Below are 17,663 nucleotides of genomic sequence, written 5' to 3'. Positions count from 1 at the left end.
TACTGATCCCTCTGTCCAGCATGAAGTCATCGCCATTTCAAACCAAACTTCCGACTCCATAGATTGATAACCAGAGATACATACACTATGTTCTTAGTGTTTTTCTCATTTGTTTACTATGGTCGATTATTAGGAAATGAGCAGTCCTAGAAACAATCAGTCCCGATTATCGGCCAGCGTAACTGCACCATTAGTTTTCCTTGTCTTACATCCATCTTCGATCGCATGGATATTGGTGCTCAAAGACGTGTAGTGTACATCTACTTTTCTTTCTAAAAAGGGATTTTCAAAAAACATTTATGGGCAATAAACAGGTAAGTTAAATGTGTCGTTGCAGGGGGTCTGGCTGATGGGGCCATGATCTTTGTGAATGAGGGTGATGGAGATGGCCAGGTTGCTTCAGTCCCGTAAACGGTGATTACGGTCGCATATACACAGTGATGCTCATTTCACCAAGAAATCTATCTGACCCCTGTGATCAAGATTGGCAACAGTGGTCGGACCCTCACACAATCATAGGATTGGCTTTTTCTCTTGTAGATAGTTAAGTGGTGTTTATAGGGAAAAGCCTTTTAGTACATGGGAACGTTGTCAGCTAGAATAGTGGAGCTTGTCGCTGTGTGGTTGTCTAATTGCTCTGGGAAAATTCATGGCTTTGTCTCTCTTGTGATAAGGTCTTTCCTGTTGTGTATTCAGAGATCTAAGTGATGTTCGTGATTGCTCTGCCACAACACTCAGCAGGAAGGTTATCACCGAAGATTGACTGGTGCTCCGACTCCTATCAATGAGCGGAGCAGGGAAAAGAAACCAGTGGCGTGACCTTGTAGCGTACTGACCTGAAGAACAGATCGGTGTCACTCCGAGACCCCTGTCATGGTGGTGACAAGAGCCTGGAATTAATTTTTCTTTAATGCCTAGTGATTTTTAAGAAAAATTGACATTTGTCACTCGTCATATGTCGTTATTGCAATAGGAGAAACTATGTGACGATCAGGTGTCCAGCATTGGTAGGAGATCAGGTAATGTTAAGTCCCCCATACAAAATAATCCTTCCCGATTCCGCTCAACTTGGCCGAGTACTGCTGGGTTCTCTATGAAGGGGTCACTTCCAGACTTCTCTGGTGGCAACCTATTTCCTGGAGAGCAAAAGAATGAACCATCAGAAATCCAACCTTGAATTAAAAGTGAGCATGTCCCAAAACATGGCCATGTGTTCTGTCATTGAAAAACTGATGTCTACATTAGGCCTTTAGAGAAGATTGAGATGCTGCAGCTGCACCCCCTCCTTCCCAGTCAGACGTTGACACCCCCACCCAACACTACTATTCTGTCTCAGCTCTTACAAGCTCCAGTACAGAGATAATGCCCCGATTAGATAGCTATCGGACGATCGCTGCCCGCACAGCAATGTTCATCTCAGCCAAAGGCTCCTGTATTCACGATGAGAGAGCTAGTGCCGGATTCCTGGCCGCGAATCATCTCCTGGAGAACATAATTCTCTGTCTTTATACAATGAAACAGAACGGATCCACCTCTCCTCGCTTGGGTGCGTCACAAACTTCAGATGATCCTTCCAAAAATATGTTTCTTGGGAATGGGGAGGCCTTTATTGGGCCCAAGCAAGTGATAATACTGTAACTACCAAAGCCTGAGGAGCAGTTTCTATGAGGAATGTATTTTCATAATGTGTCATGGAGGACTGATGCCGTCTTTTTTCCTAATGATCCTGAATATCTTTATTACTCTACTAATACTGTCTGTATTATGTCCACGAGTATAGAGCTAAATGATTGAAGGGAAAATGTCACCAGGTTTTTGCTGCCTAATCGGAGAGCAGCATAATGTAGAGACCCTAATTCTGCGAGGTCACCTTCTGTTCTGCTCACTTTCGTTTAGTCATTCTTTCATCACTAGAGGACTAGTAAACCTGCTTCCAGATAGTCCTCCCTATACACAAGCTCTCTATAACCACACCTCTACCTCTGATTGATTGCTATCTCCCTGCCTACCGAAAGCTGCCAATCAGTGGCGTGGGCCGGGTTATACAGAGCTCAGCATTAGAGAGCTGCTACATTTGCAGCAGTGATGTTATCAAAACTGCAGCAAGCAGCCCAATAAGTGATACATCACTGGAATCAGGGCCTCAGCCCTTACATCATGCTGCTCTCAGATTGGGTAGAATCTGCTGACAGATTCCCTATAAGCTTGTTTCCATATCTCTTTATTTTATTTCTAGATTTTCAACACCTATTGTGTCATACATTGTGTCCCCATTGTTTCATGGCATTGGCGGGGGATCTAGTGAGTTGTATTTCCTCTTATTTAGTGTGTTTTTCTGATGGCTGTGGATATTTAATTGGAGATGAGGCCAATGGTCAATTGAGATATAGATGTAGGAATTCACCGGGGGTCTTCATCCTCTGGCTGCTCAGACTGCAGAATTATTCAGCAGTGATCTCCTTCTGCCCAGAGCTGCGTCCGTTGCCATTTTTCATAGTCCAAGTGTTTGGTGCAGCAAGTTTTGTTTTGTCCTGATGGCTTTCATGCGTGTGCAGGCTAATTGCTCTGCTTCCTGGAATGTATGGCTCTCAATTTATTTTTATTTTTTTTCTCCTTTGCTTACATAAATCAGGATCAGATGTCGATGCAGTTGTTTGGGGATTTGGGTTCTTCTTTGTGATGTAAATAAGTTCTTGATTTTTCCAATTTTTTTTTGTGACTGAATCATCCAGAACATTGAAAATCAAAATAGCGTTCTATTTTAGGGTACGGTTAAATTTACCTTGGCTTTACAGTATGCTTTATTTGCATTGCAGAGAATTTGCTCGGCCTCTTTAAATGTTACTGGTCATAAAATAAAACATTAGTACTTATAAGAAAACTGTAAACTGTAGTTTAATGTGTTCTTCTCATCATTTGAAATTATCACCTATCCAATAAATAAATGTTGATTTGTGGGGATTTGAACACTGGGAACCCCACCCATGCCAAGTACAGGGCTGTGAAATGCCCCATTCATTCTTTGTGGGGTTGCTGGAGATGGCCAGTGAGAGCGTTCAGTTGGAGTGGTCACCTTGCATGAGCCATTGTTCCATAAAAAAAATGACAACAGAGTGCTGTACTCAGAAAACCCCAACAGTCCCATAGACAGTGAATTGAAGTCTTATAGAGAATGAATGGAGTGCTGGCACACTTACACAAACACTACTCCATTCAAATTGGGCATTCTCTGAATTGTTGGAGGTCGCATAGGTCAGACCTCCCCCACTGATCGCTGAGTTATCATCTATTTTTTCGATAAGTGATAAAAGTCTTAAATTATGATTGGAATAACTCTTAAGGGTTATGTCATCTGCATATTGTCCTAAATAATAAGACATACAAACCAAAAGTGCCATTTATCAACCTATTTTACTGTTTCATGGTGTAAATTACTAAATTCATATTTGTGAATCCTCTGTGCCAATTGCTTCACCAATAACCATGTTGGAAAAGAGGCTTGGTTTGAGGAGTAGGCTAGTTCACTGGCGGGCGGTCTGGTTCCCGGCTGGTGCATTGGGGGCGGTCTGGTTCCCGGCTGGTGCATCGGGGGCAGTCTGGTTCCCGGCTGGTGCATCGGGGCGGGCTGGTTCCCGGCTGGTGCATCGGGGGCGGGCTGGTTCCCGGCTGGTGCATCGGGGGCGGTCTGGTTCCCGGCTGGTGCATCGGGGGCGGTCTGGTTCCTGGCTGGTGCATCGGGGGCGGTCTGGTTCCCGGCTGGTACATCGGGGGCGGTCTGGTTCCCAGCTGGTGCCTCGGGGGCGGTTTGGTTCCCGGCTGGCGCATCGGGGGCGGTCTGGTTCCCGGCTGGTGCATCAGGGGCGGTCTGGCTCACGGCTGGTGCATCAGGGGCGGTCTGGTTCCCGGCTGGTGCATCGGGGGCGTGCTGGATCCCGGCTGGTGCACCAGGGGGGCAGGCTATTTTTTCATCACAGAGCGCCACCCCAATGAACTTCATTGATTTTGCTTTTGCATTGTGTTTTCAAGTCACTTGTCTTTCCTTCTGCTTTCACTGCTAAAGATTAGTTGGTGCCTGCTTACTTGAGGAGGTCTAAAATCCACCTTTGTAAGATAAGAATATTTTTTTTTTCACAATGATCACCCTGAGTAAAAGTCTCTCAAAGAGCTTGTACCAAGATTCCAAAATGTCACCTATTCACAGGATAGGTGATAACTTGCTGATTTTTGGAGGAGCGACCACTTGGGCACCCATTGATCATGAGAATGTGGGTCATGCGTCCTCCTTTTGAATGGCAATGTGGTTGTGCACTGATGTAGTAGCGACATCTCAGTCTTTGTCCACAAACATGGAAGAGGGGGGAGTAGATCCTAAAATTGAGGCCACCGAGGGGTCCTAAATTTGTTCACTTGATTTATTCTGTTTCCCGTGCGGTTCCCTGCCTCCTACAATAAACAGTTACTGAAATATTTTCGCTACTTTGTTAGTGACCTAGCCACAAATCCCATCTGTCAGTAATGTGTCACTGGCCGCATAATTGTAGTATTCGCACATAAGCCGACAGTGACACGTTGTAGAACGGGAAGGACTGCATAGCAGAGGGCTGTTGGCATTTACCAGGTTTGAATCCGGTTAAGGGGGCTTTGGTTTGGGGATCAGTTTTGAGTATTCGGACACCAAATGGTTTCTACAAGTGTAAGATTAATTGCAGTCTACTAAAAAAATCTAAAACTATAGAACATTCATCGTCCCCATATCTTCTTAGCTGCTGATTGTGCGGTCAGTTGGAGAGACTATCCAGCAAATCCATCAAAGTTCTCAGATGAGGGTTCTGGTTGGTGATCATGATCTCCCAGAGACAGCACCGCTCTTTGATCATGGTGTTTATCCAGTATTCCTGCACAGGCTCCTTCATTGGAAGGGTTTTTCCATCCTTCTTTTAAAACTGGTCAGAGAGAAAGGAACTGAATATACGGTAATAATTGTTACCATTCTGAACCTCCTTTGCTCTGATTGACTCCACTGGAACTGGAAGTTGTGACATTCAGACCACTGAGTCACCGCATTACTAAGGTCAATGCAGGATGGGTGCAATATCATTACTTCATCACTTTTATGGATGATGTCTGATCCATCAATCACCTGCAGTGGTCAATGGCCTCAGTGGTCAGGTGGCGGTTGGTCCTGGATACAGTGATGTCCTGTCCATTCAGAGACTACACTTGTGCCTGTGCTGGAGCTGCTGAGGTTCAGAGTCAAGCAACTTTATTTTATTTTATTTAATGGGTTTTCCATTTTTATAAAGGTGCTCTCCAAATACATGTAAATTATCAAACATAGTATGCCGTCACCGTTCCAAAGCCAGATCCCGTTCTCTGCTGCTGCTTCTGTCTCTGTGTATTAAGTGCAGCTGTGATGCCATGATGACAACATATATCACCGCTGCAGTCTATCCTTGAGCTCAGCAGGTTGTGCCTTCTACATCAGTAGAGCAGTGACTGGCTGCAGTGGTGATGTGCGCTGTAGCCAGTGTATTGGCTGGATCAGAGATATCATGACTACAGTGCACATCACTGCTGAAACCAGTCACTGATCTCAGCAGATCTCCTGATGGAGAAAGCACAAACTTCTCAGCTCAGTGATAGGCTGCAGCGGTGATATGTGCTGCATTTGTGAAGTCACCAATGTAGCAAATATAGAGTCCTGGAACAACGACGGAGAACCGTTACCTGGGAAGGATGAGAAACCTGCTGTGTTTTGTTATTCTACATGAATGTGTTTTGTTAAAGTGGAAAACACATTGAAAATTGGCCAATGAGAAGAGGTCTTACAAGATGGATGGAGAACCCCTTTAAATAGTGCAATACCAAACAATGGCCATAGGTATTTCTTAATATATATATATATATATATATATATATATATATATATATATATATATATAGCTCAAAAAAATAAAGGGAACACTAAAATCACACATCCTAGATATCACTGATTGAAATATTCCAGTTATAATCTTTATTCATTACATAGTGGAATGTGTTGAGAACAATAAAACCTAAAAATTATCAACGTAAATCACAACTAATATCCCACGGAGGTCTGGAATTGGAATGATGCTCAAAATCAAAGTGGAAAATGAAGTTACAGGCTGATCCAACTTCAGTGGAAATGCCTCAAGACAAGGAAATGAGGCTAAGTAGTGTGTGTGGCCTCCACAAGCCTGTATGATCTCCCTACAACGCCTGGGCATGCTCCTGATGAGGAGACAGATGGTCTCCTGAGGGATCTCCTCCCAGACCTGGACTAAAGCATCCGTCAACTCCTGGACAGTCCGTGGTGCAACGTGACGTTGGTGGATGGTGCGAGACATGATGTCCCAGATGTGCTCAATCGGATTCACGTCTGGGGAACGGGCGGGCCAGTCCATAGCTTCAATGCCTTCATCTTGCAGGAACTGCTGACACACTCCAGCCACTTGAGGAGTGGCATTGTCCTGCATTAGGAGGAACCCAGGGCCAACCGCACCAGCATATGGTCTCACAAGGGGTCTGAGGATCTCATCTCTGTACTTAATGGAAGCAGATCGCTCTCCACGGCGTCTTCAGACTCTGTCACATGTGCTCAGTGTGTACCTGCTTTCATCTGAAGAGCACAGGGCGCCAGTGGCGAATTTGCCAATCCTGGTGTTCTGTGGCAAATGCCAAGCATCCCGCACTGTGTTGGGCTGTGAGCACAACCCCCATCTGTGGACGTCGGGCACTCGGACCATCCTCATGGAGTCGGTTTCTAACTGTTTTTGCAGACACGTGCACATTTGTAGCCTGCTGGAGGTCATTTTGCAAGGCTCTGGTAGTGCTCCTCCTGTTCCTCCTTGCACAAAGGCTGAGGTAGCAGTCCTGCTGCTGGGTTGTTGCCTTCCTACGGCCCCCTCCACGTCTCCTGGTGTACTGGCCTGTCTCCTGGTAGCGCCTCTGGACACTATTGTCTCTTATCTGTTGTCTATTCCATTTGCACCACAGCATGTGAAATTGAATTGTCAAACAGTGTTGCTTCCTAAGTGGACAGTTTAATTCCACAGAATGCTGATCAACTTGGAGCTATATTCTGTTGTTTAAGGGTACTGTCACACTCTGCAACTTTCCAACGATCACGACCAGCGATACGACCTGGCCGTGATCGTTGGAAAGTCGTTGTGTGGTCGCTGGAGAGCTATCACACAGACCGCTCTCCAGCGACCAACGATGCCGAAGTCCCCGGGTAACCAGGGTAAACATCGGGTTACTAAGCGCAGGGCCACGCTTAGTAACCCGATATTTACCCTGGTTACCAGCGTAAAAGTAAAGAAAAACAAACCGTACATACTCACATTCCGGTGTCCGCCAGGTCCCTCGCAGTCTGCTTCCCGCTCTGACTGAGTGCCGCCGTAAAGTGACAGCAGATCACAGCGGCGACATCACCGCTGTGCTCTGCTCTTACTGTACGGCCGGCAGTCAGTCAGAGCGGGAAGCAGACTGCGAGGGACCTGAAGGACACCAGAATGTGAGTATGTACGGTTTGTTTTTTTTAACTTTTACGCTGGTAACCACGGTAAACATCGGGTTACTAAGCGTGGCCCTGCGCTTAGTAACCCGATGTTTACCCTGGTTACAAGCGAACGCATCGCTGGATCGCTGTCACACACAACGATCCAGCGATGACAGCGGGAGATCCAGCGACGAAATAAAGTTCTAAACGATCTGCTACGACGTACGATTCTCAGCAGGGTCCCTGATCGCTGCTGCGTGTCAGACACAGCGATATCGTATGGATATCGCTGGAACGTCACGGATCGTACCGTCGTAGCGACCAAAGTGCCACTGTGTGACAGTACCCTAAGTGTTCCCTTTATTTTTTAGAGAAAAGTGTGTGTGTGGGTATATATATATATATATATATATATATATATATATATATATATATATATATATATATATATATATATATATATATATATACAGGTCCTTCTCAAAAAATTAGCATATAGTGTTAAATTTCATTATTTACCATAATGTAATGATTACAATTAAACTTTCATATATTATAGATTCATTATCCACCAACTGAAATTTGTCAGGTCTTTTATTGTTTTAATACTGATGATTTTGGCATACAACTCCTGATAACCCAAAAAACCTGTCTCAATAAATTAGCATATTTCACCCGTCCAATCAAATAAAAGTGTTTTTTAATAACAAACAAAAAAAACATCAAATAATAATGTTCAGTTATGCACTCAATACTTGGTCGGGAATCTTTTGGCAGAAATGACTGCTTCAATGCGGCGTGGCATGGAGGCAATCAGCCTGTGACACTGCTGAGATGTTATGGAGGCCCAGGATGCTTCAATAGCGGCCTTAAGCTCATCCAGAGTGTTGGGTCTTGCATCTCTCAACTTTCTCTTCACAATATCCCACAGATTCTCTATGGGGTTCAGGTCAGGAGAGTTGGCAGGCCAATTGAGCACAGTAATACCATGGTCAGTAAACCATTTACCAGTGGTTTTGGCACTGTGAGCAGGTGCCAGGAAGCGTGAAGTGCTCCAAAATCTCCTGATAGCTAGCTGCATTGACCCTGCCCTTGATGAAACACAGTGGACCAACACCAGCAGCTGACATGGCACCCCACTCCACTGACTGTGGGTACTTGACACTGGACTTCAGGCATTTTGGCATTTCCTTCTCCCCAGTCTTCCTCCAGACTCTGGCACCTTGATTTCCGAATGACATGCAAAATTTGCTTTCATCAGAAAAAAGTACTTGGGACCACTTAGCAACAGTCCAGTGCTGCTTCTCTGTAGCCCAGGTCAGGCGCTTCTGCCGCTGTGTATGGTTCAAAAGTGGCTTTACCTGGGGAATGCGGCACCTGTAGCCCATTTCCTGCACACGCCTGTGCACGGTGGCTCTGGATGTTTCCACACCAGACTCAGTCCACTGCTTCCTCAGGTTCCCCAAGGTCTGGAATCGGTCCTTCTCCACAATCTTCCTCAGGGTCCGGTCACCTCTTCTCGTTGTACAGCGTTTTCTGCCACATTGTTTCCTTCCAACAGACTTACCATTGAGGTGCCTTGATACAGCACTCTGGGAACAGCCTATTTGTTGAGAAATTTCTTTCTGGGTCTTACCCTCTTGCTTGAGGGTGTCAATGATGGCCTTCTTGACATCTGTCAGGTCGCTAGTCTTACCCATGATGGGGGTTTTGAGTAATGAACCAGGCAGGGAGTTTTTAAAAGCCTCAGGTATCTTTTGCATGTGTTTAGAGTTAATTAGTTGATTCAGAAGATTAGGGTAATAGGTCGTTTAGAGAACCTTTTCTTGATATGCTAATTTATTGAGACAGGTTTTTTGGGTTATCAGGAGTTGTAGGCCAAAATCATCAGTATTAAAACAATAAAAGACCTGACAAATTTCAGTTGGTGGATAATGAATCTATAATATATGAAAGTTTAATTGTAATCATTACATTATGGTAAATAATGAAATTTAACACTATATGCTAATTTTTTGAGAAGGACCTGTATATGTGTACTCTGTGTGTGTGTGTGTGTGTGTGTGTGTATATATATATATATATATATATATATATATATATATATATATATATATATATATATATATATATATATATATATATAATTTTGCATAAACACAATATGTATATATTTTATGCCTAATATTAACCCGCCCAACATATTGGCAGATGTATGACAAGGTGAATGGAAAACTGGTCCATCTGTCGTCGGTGCAATCGAGATTCTGTGTACCAGAACAGAGCCGGTAGCTTATCGCCATATCTGGGGAGATGAGCTTATTTGCATCTCGCCCATATGGTAAAAAAGTTTCAGAAATGGAGTATACTGTCTAAAATGTGTCCTAAAGTTAAGTAGATGTTTTCTGTGGAAGTGAAGCATGACTGAGGATCTTGGATGGCAGCGGTAGGTCCACATGGAGGAGCCCATCTGCACCTTGGCTTATGTTCTCTTGTTTTGCAGCGCTGGCGTAAAGCACTCCCACCAAATAACAAAATATAATTATTTGTTTAAGTGTATCCTTCCTATTTGTTCTAGATTTGTCTTGTAGTGTTTTTTTCTTTCTTTTTTTTTACTTACAGATCAGTTTTTTTTGTTCATAAAATACAAAGGTAATTGCACAGGAATGATATTTCAGTGCACATCTGCAATTATACAGAACAAAACACTAGAGGACAGTTGGATGAGATTTGGAGGAGAAGACATCACCAGTGATTCCAGTGTTTTATGAATTACTGGGCTGCTTACTATAGTTTTGATAAACCCATTTTACCTGCTGCAGCTCTGCTAGTCCTCTCAATAATGAGCTCCTGCTGCTGCTATGTAGTCTGTAATATTTATGTGCTTTACCATTGATTGGAGCTTTCTGCCTTTGCACAGCATAGACAGGAAGCTATCAATTAATGGAACAGATGTAGTTAGACAGAGCACATCACGGAGAGGGTGAAATGCAGCAGATAAAACTAGTGATATTGGCAAAACTACTGCAAGAAGCCCAGTAAATAACAGCACTGGATTATTATTTTTAATGTATTAGAATCTGCACCAAAATCCTCAAGATTTGATATGGGTTTGTCACTGTGGATTTTGGGAAATTTTCGGTAACAAATGTGACCTGTATGTACAGTATTTGTGCTATATCAGAGTATGTAACTTATGTTGGACGGGGCGGATAGTCTATTTTACTTAATACACTAGAATGTGAGCGGAAATGGACCATGACAAGTCTCTGTGGTTCACTACCTTCCACATTATGACAGGAGAGTTCAGTGCTTGGCCAGACCCCTCTGCTTCTTCTGAGTAGATCATGTATATTATGTCTTCCTGACAGCCCTGTGAAATAGGGTACTTTCACACTAGTGTTTTTTGAAATCCGTCGCAATGCGTCGTTTTGCCGAAAAAACGCATCCTGCAAAAGTGTTTGCAGGATGCGTTTTTTTCCCCATAGCCTAATATTAGACGACGCATTGCGACGGATTTACACACGTCGCACCCGTTGTGCGACGGGTGCGTCGTGCAGTGGCGGACCGTCGGGACCAAAAAACGTTACATGTAACGTTTTTTGCTCCCGACGGTCCGCTTTTTCCGACCGCTCATACGCGGCCGGAACTCCGCCCCCACCTCCACGCACTTCCCCGCACCTCACAATGGGGCAGCGGATGCGCTGGAAAAATGCATCCGCTGCCCCCGTTGTGCGGCGGAGACAGCGCTAGCGTCGGGGACCTCGGCCCGACGTACCGCGACGGGCCGAGCCCGACGCTAGTGTGAAAGTAGCCTTAGTCTGTTTTTTCTGTGATTTATGCAGTTTGAAAAGGTAAATATTGCTATTAAACATACCAGAACTGCAATGTTTTCATTCATATTATGGCCTACAGGACAGCTCTGACCAGGGGTCTTTCTTGTGCCTCTCTTGACGGCCCGCTCTGAGGGATGGTCCTGACCCTGAGCTCCACAAGAATAACTCTGCGCTCCAATGTATTATATGCAAACTTTCAATTCTTATGCAGTTGAAAATAATAACGTTTCGGTCTGTAATTCCAGACCTTCATCAGGCGTATTGCAGATATATAAAGAGAACATGAAAAATAGTATTGAAGGATCTGGTGTAGCTGAGACCGGTCACTAGGATTTAATACTGGACCCTGATGAAGGTCCAGAATTGGGGTCTGAAACGTCTGTATTATTCTGGATTGCCTAAGACTTTAAGGGGGTTTCTGGGATTTTAACATCTTTAATAGTTTGCCTCTATTACTTTGGAGTGCCGAGTAATTCTTCTGATGCATATGGTGTGGAACTCTGCTCAAGCACCCATTTAAGAGACCAGCCGTCTCGTTTGGCGTACATACCTGCCTAATACTATTATAGACAATCTCTGGAACTATCACTTGGGATCATTGATTCTAATACTGTCATTTCAGGTGACTTTTCAGAGCAGGCTATTGTGTGAGCATATGAGATGTAACAGGATTTCTTCCCATAGTATGACCTATAATTTTAGTTGTCTCTAAGATAGTGGATGGAGACTAGCACCTCTGGTGTCTCCTATAAACAGTACACACAGGGATGAGGGATTCCGGCTCTTCTTTCTCTCTGTAAGACAAGTTCAGAAGCAGCAGCAGCATGGAGGATATCTTAGCCGAGTGGCTGTGAATCCAGCTCTAAGGGGAGATAGTGGCTGAGAATCCCGCTCTAGGGAGAGATGGATATCTTTCTGTTGTCTCTCAACCTTTCTCTCGCTCTGCTCCTCCTTCCTCTTCTTTCCAGAGAGTTCCATCGGCTGCTGTATTCTGACACATCAGTGGGCTTGCTATCCCTTTTTGACCAAGACAGATATCAGCTGTATTTTAATACTAATGATACGTTCAGGGATGGAGGCAGGGATGAAGAAGTGGCTCATAAGTGAACAAAGAAGCCGATTTCTCTGATAAGATATGTTGCAAACTTTCTTATATTATTAAAGTCTATGGAGATCTGTGTAAAACAGATGATGCACAGAAGACGGACTTTGTACTTCATCCACGTTTCATCTGTTTTTAACCGATGCATTGAGAGTCAATGAAAAAAGTTGTCTACTTGCCTCAGTGGAAAAAATAGTATGAGGGAAAAAAAAGGTTTTGTCATCTGTATGATGTCAATTTTTATACATCGCCAGTTATTAAAAGTTACAAGAATGAATACAGTTTCTGTATTAAGCTGTAATGTATCACTAAAAATTAGGTGCTATACAGTTGATCCGTATGGAATCCATTTTTTTATGCGCACCCATAGACTTGCATAGGCAAGCTTCATCTAAAGTACAGAAATGCCAACCCATAGGCTCCTCTTGTTCACTCTCACCTCCATAGAAGAAGAAACGCTTCATTAGATATCCCCCATCCACCCCTTACTCCCCTCCATCCACTCCTTACTCCCCATCCACCCTTTACTCTCCTCCATCCACTCCTTCCCCACACCCCTATTACATTGCACTTCTGTGATGTCACCTTCAGAGTTATGCTACCCTCTGACTTTTATTTTATCTTTTGTGATGAAAATGTTAAAATCTTCGAATAAATATTGAATTTGAAAAAATAAAATGCAAAAAGAAGAAAAAAAGAACAGCCCTATGGAATAACATTACCCTGAGTTTTGAACGTTTTTTCAGCATTCAGACTAGAAACATGTTCATATCAATGTTGCCTAACCCTTTCTTGTTGATCCATATGGGATCCAATTTATAATTATCCATCTGATTTTTCCTGATTCATTGTAATTATTAACCTAGGAAACAACTTTTGGTCTTGTAAATTTTAATAACTGCTGATGTATAATAATGGATGCCATACAGATCGCTTACGGATGGATAAACCTTCGTTAGTTCGGGATGAAAATCAAATGATGATTTTTATTTGCTCGTGTGATTTTTTTATTTATTTTTTCATTATTTTAAGATAAAATTTTTAGTTTTGCTATTAACGCTTCAGACAGACAGAGAACGGGACATTTGTCATGGAAAATCCTTTGTATGGTCTCACAAGTAGTCACGTAGACTTTTCGGAAGTGGTGGTAATGCTATGAAGGACCCAGAGGAGGCCGGGTTTACTGCACACTGCTGCTATAGAATCATAGAATGGGAGAGTTGGAAGGGACCTCCTGGGTCATCTGGTCCAACCCCCTGCTCAAAGCAGGATTCACTAAATCATCCCAGACAGATGTCTGTCCAGCCTCTGTTTTGAAGACTCCCATTGAAGTAGAACTCTCCACCTCTGGTGGCAGCCTGTTCCACTCATTCATCACCCTAACTGTCAAAAAGTTTTTTCTAATATCTAATCTGTGTCTCCTCCCATTCAGTTTCATCCCATTGCTTTTAGTCTTTCCTTGTGAAATGAGAATAAAGATGATCCTTCTACAATGTGACAGCCCTTGAGATATTTGTAGACAGTTATTAAGTCTCCTCTCAGTCTTCTTTTTTGCAAGCTAAACATTCCCAAATCCTTTAAACGTTCCTTATAGGACATGGTTTGCAGACCGGTCACCATTCTGGTCGCTCTTCTCTGAACTTGCTCCAGTTTGTTGATGTCCTTTTTTTAAAACGTGGTGCCCAAAACTGGACACAGTATTCCAGATGAGGTCTGACCAAAGAGGAGTAGAGGGCAATAATGACTTCACATGATCTAGACTGTATGCTTCTGTTATTACATCCCAGAATTGTATTTGCCTTTTTTGCTGCTGCATCACACTGTTGACTCATGTTCAGTCTGATCTATTAGTATACCCAAGTCTTTTTCACATGTGATGTTACTTAGCCCTATTCTTCCCATTCTGTATATGCTGTTTTCACTTTTATTGCACAGATGTCGTACTTTGCATTTTTCCCTGTTAAAATCCATTCTGTTAGTTGCTGCCCACTGCTCCAGTTTATTTCTATCTTTTTGAATCCTCTCTCTCTTCTCTAGTATTAGCTTTCCCTCCTAGCTTTGTGTCATCAGCAAATTTAATCAGTTTACCCTCAATTCCTTCATCTAAATCATTGATAAAGATGTTGAACAATACAGGGCCCAGGACAGAGCCCTGTGATACCCCACTTGAGACATTCTTCCAACTGGATGTGCAGCTATTTACGACCACTCTTTGGGTCCAATCACTAAGCCAGTTATGAATTCACCTAACAGTTGCCTTGTCCATTCCATGCTTAATAATTTTTCAATAAGGATGGTGTGATATACTTTGTCAAATGCTTTGCTGAAGTCAAGATATACTATATCTACAGCATTTCCCTGATAACCCAGTCAGTGATTCTGCCATAGAAGGAAATTAAGTTAGACTGACATGACTTATTAGTTACAAACCCATGCTGACTCTGTTTAATCACTTCATTCTTATCCAGTTACTTACATACATGTTGTTTTATAATTTGTTCAAAGATCTTCCTGGTATAGATGTCAGACTCACCGGCCTATAGTTCCCTGGGTCCACCTTCTTCCCCTTTTTAAAGATAGGAACAACATTTGCTCTTCTCCAGTCTTCTGGGACTTCACTTGTTCTCCAAGATTATGGAGAGTGGTTCAAAAATTTCTTCTGCTATCTCCTTCAGTTCTCTGGGGTGTAATTCATCTGGACCTGGAGACTTTAATTAATTTATGTTAGCTAAGTGTTTCCTCACTATCTTTCTGTTTATAGATATCCTGGATTCTTCTATTTCCTTCATCCTTAATAGGACAGTGAAAATCAGTTGATGTTACATTTCCTTTCTGAGAGAAAATAGATGCAAAATAAGAATGTAAAAGTTCGGCCTTCTCTCCTTTCTTACCATTTTATCATTTTCATCCTGTACAAATCCTATAGCATCTTTGACTTTTCTTTTACTTTTGATATATCCCCAAAATCCTTTTTTATTGCTTTTGACATCTCTTGCAAGCCTTAATTCATTGTCAGCTTTAGGTAATCTGATTTGTGCCCTGCAGGTTCTGCAGACAACATTATATTCTTCTTTAGATATGCCTCCCTCTTTCCATTTGATAAACATTTCTTTCTTCCTTTTTAGCATGTGTTTAAGTTCTGTGTTCATCCATCCTGGTTTCCTTAAATGCTTCCTATTCTTCCCTCTTTTCGGAATTGTTAACGATTGTGCTTTGAGAATCTAATTTTTCAAGATTTCCCATCCTTCCTGGACATTTTTGTCCTTAAGGCTATCCAGCCATTGGATCCCTCTGATTCTCCTTCTGAGTCCCTTAAAATCTGCCTTTCTGAAATCTTACTTTGAAGTCTGAGTCTTCACAGGTCTTCCTCCTCTAGTTATCCAAAATTCTAAAATAGCATGGTCGCTACCTCCTAGGGTCCCAGCCATTCTTACCTCCTCAACCATTTCCTCCCTGTTTATAAGGATTAGATCCAAGGTAGCAGATCCCCTTGTTTTCTCCTCTACCTTTCGGAAGATAAAATTATCAGCAAGAGAGGATAAGAATTTGCTTGACCTGTTAATTTTGCCTGAGAGACATTCCCAACAAATGTCTGGATAGTTGAAATCTCCCATGACCACTATGTCATATTTTTTGGGGAACTTGGCCATTTGATGCATATTGAGTTCATCCATATCTTCAGCTTGCACAGGCGGCCTGTAGTAAATGCCTACAATGGTGTCCTTTCCGTTGTTCTCTACTTGTATTCTTACCCAAACAGTTTCCACAGAACTCCCAGTCTCTGAAGCTTCAATCTCTGTGCAGATATATGCTTTTCTAACATACAATGCAACACCTCCTCTTCGTTTATCAAGTCTGTTTCTTGCAAATAAGTTGTATCCCTCTAGTCTTGTATTCCAATCATGTGTATCGTCCCACAAGTTTCAGTGATTCCAATGACATCATATTTCTTTCCTGCTTTTATAGTTCCAATTCTCCTTGTTTGTTGCCCATGCTTTGTGCATTTGTATAGAAACATTTAAGCTTGTGATTGGTTTCTCTTTCTCTAATATTTTTATTATTTAGATTTTTTTTGTCTTTGTTCCTCCCTTCCACTTCTAATAGCAGAGTTCTCAATAGTAGTTGTCAGGTGTATGGATTTTTCTGGCCTTTTGCTTCCCTTCCCACATTGTTCTAGTTTAAAGCTGCAGTCATTTTTGCAGATGTTAGGCCTTGCCTTCAGCCCCTCCGAGTAATGCCCCCAGAACACCACCTTTTAGATGTGTTTTACATACAGTCATGACCAAAAGTGTTGGCACCCTACTCATCTCTTTCTGTTCTCCATGCTTAGTGGGGCACACACAGACACACGTTTCAAAGATTGAGTCAACGTCTCCCCTTTTTATCTGATTTCATATTGCTCACACGTGTTACTTGTCACAGGTGAGTTTGAACGAGCATCACATGCTGGAAACAAAGATGTTTATCCACAATTTTGGAAGGTGCCAACAATTTTGTCTGGACCATTTTGGGGGTTTTTATGTGAAATGATGTCCAATTAGCCTTTTTTTTTCTTTCTTTTTTTTCCTATTGTTCCAATACACACAATGGAAATTGACACGTGTATAACAAAACACATGTAATTGCAATAATTTTCTGGGAGAAATGTTTCATTTTCTGGAACATTTTAAAGGGTGCCAACACTTTCGGCCATGACTGTATACCCTGCGCTCTTTTGAACCCGAAAATTTGGAAAATCTTGGACAGGTGTCAACAGAGTACTACCTCAACACTGTAGAGGGTTTTCCTGTGTGAATAAGAATTTGTGAACCACATTCACTAAAGGTGGGAAATACATGATATAGGTCGTCTGGCTGCACTTCCTCGTACAGCCTTCATAAACCTGTACACTTAGATTTTTCCTAAAACCATCTTTCGGGCAAGGACTGAAGATCCCCATGTACATTAAATCATATGTGTAGGTACTTTAAAGTGAACTACACTTGCCCAATCTATACCATACCTCCTAGGGACTGGTGGTGCCAACCTTGCAGAGTTTTGTTCCCCCATTTGTGTCTTTCTACAATGGCCGCTGTAGCTCTGAACTCATTACATTACAAGTAGCGCCGTGTTTTGTAAAGACATACGGTAATCATTTTTTCCAATTCTCATGCAGCTCCTTTCAGCCTGTTTGTGGTTGACTTGCGTGTAATACCAGTAT

General features: G+C 42.6%; 1 protein-coding gene across 7 annotated transcripts in view; it reads left to right on the top strand.

Moving 5' to 3' along the window:
• Positions 1–17,663, top strand: part of TANC2 (tetratricopeptide repeat, ankyrin repeat and coiled-coil containing 2) — a 497,877-nt gene that overhangs the window by 115,823 nt on the left and 364,391 nt on the right. The window lies entirely within an intron of this gene.

The sequence above is a fragment of the Ranitomeya variabilis genome, chromosome 4 (assembly GCF_051348905.1).
Source record: "Ranitomeya variabilis isolate aRanVar5 chromosome 4, aRanVar5.hap1, whole genome shotgun sequence".
Taxonomy (NCBI): Eukaryota; Metazoa; Chordata; class Amphibia; order Anura; family Dendrobatidae; genus Ranitomeya; species Ranitomeya variabilis.
This window is presented reverse-complemented; position numbering and strand designations above follow the sequence as displayed.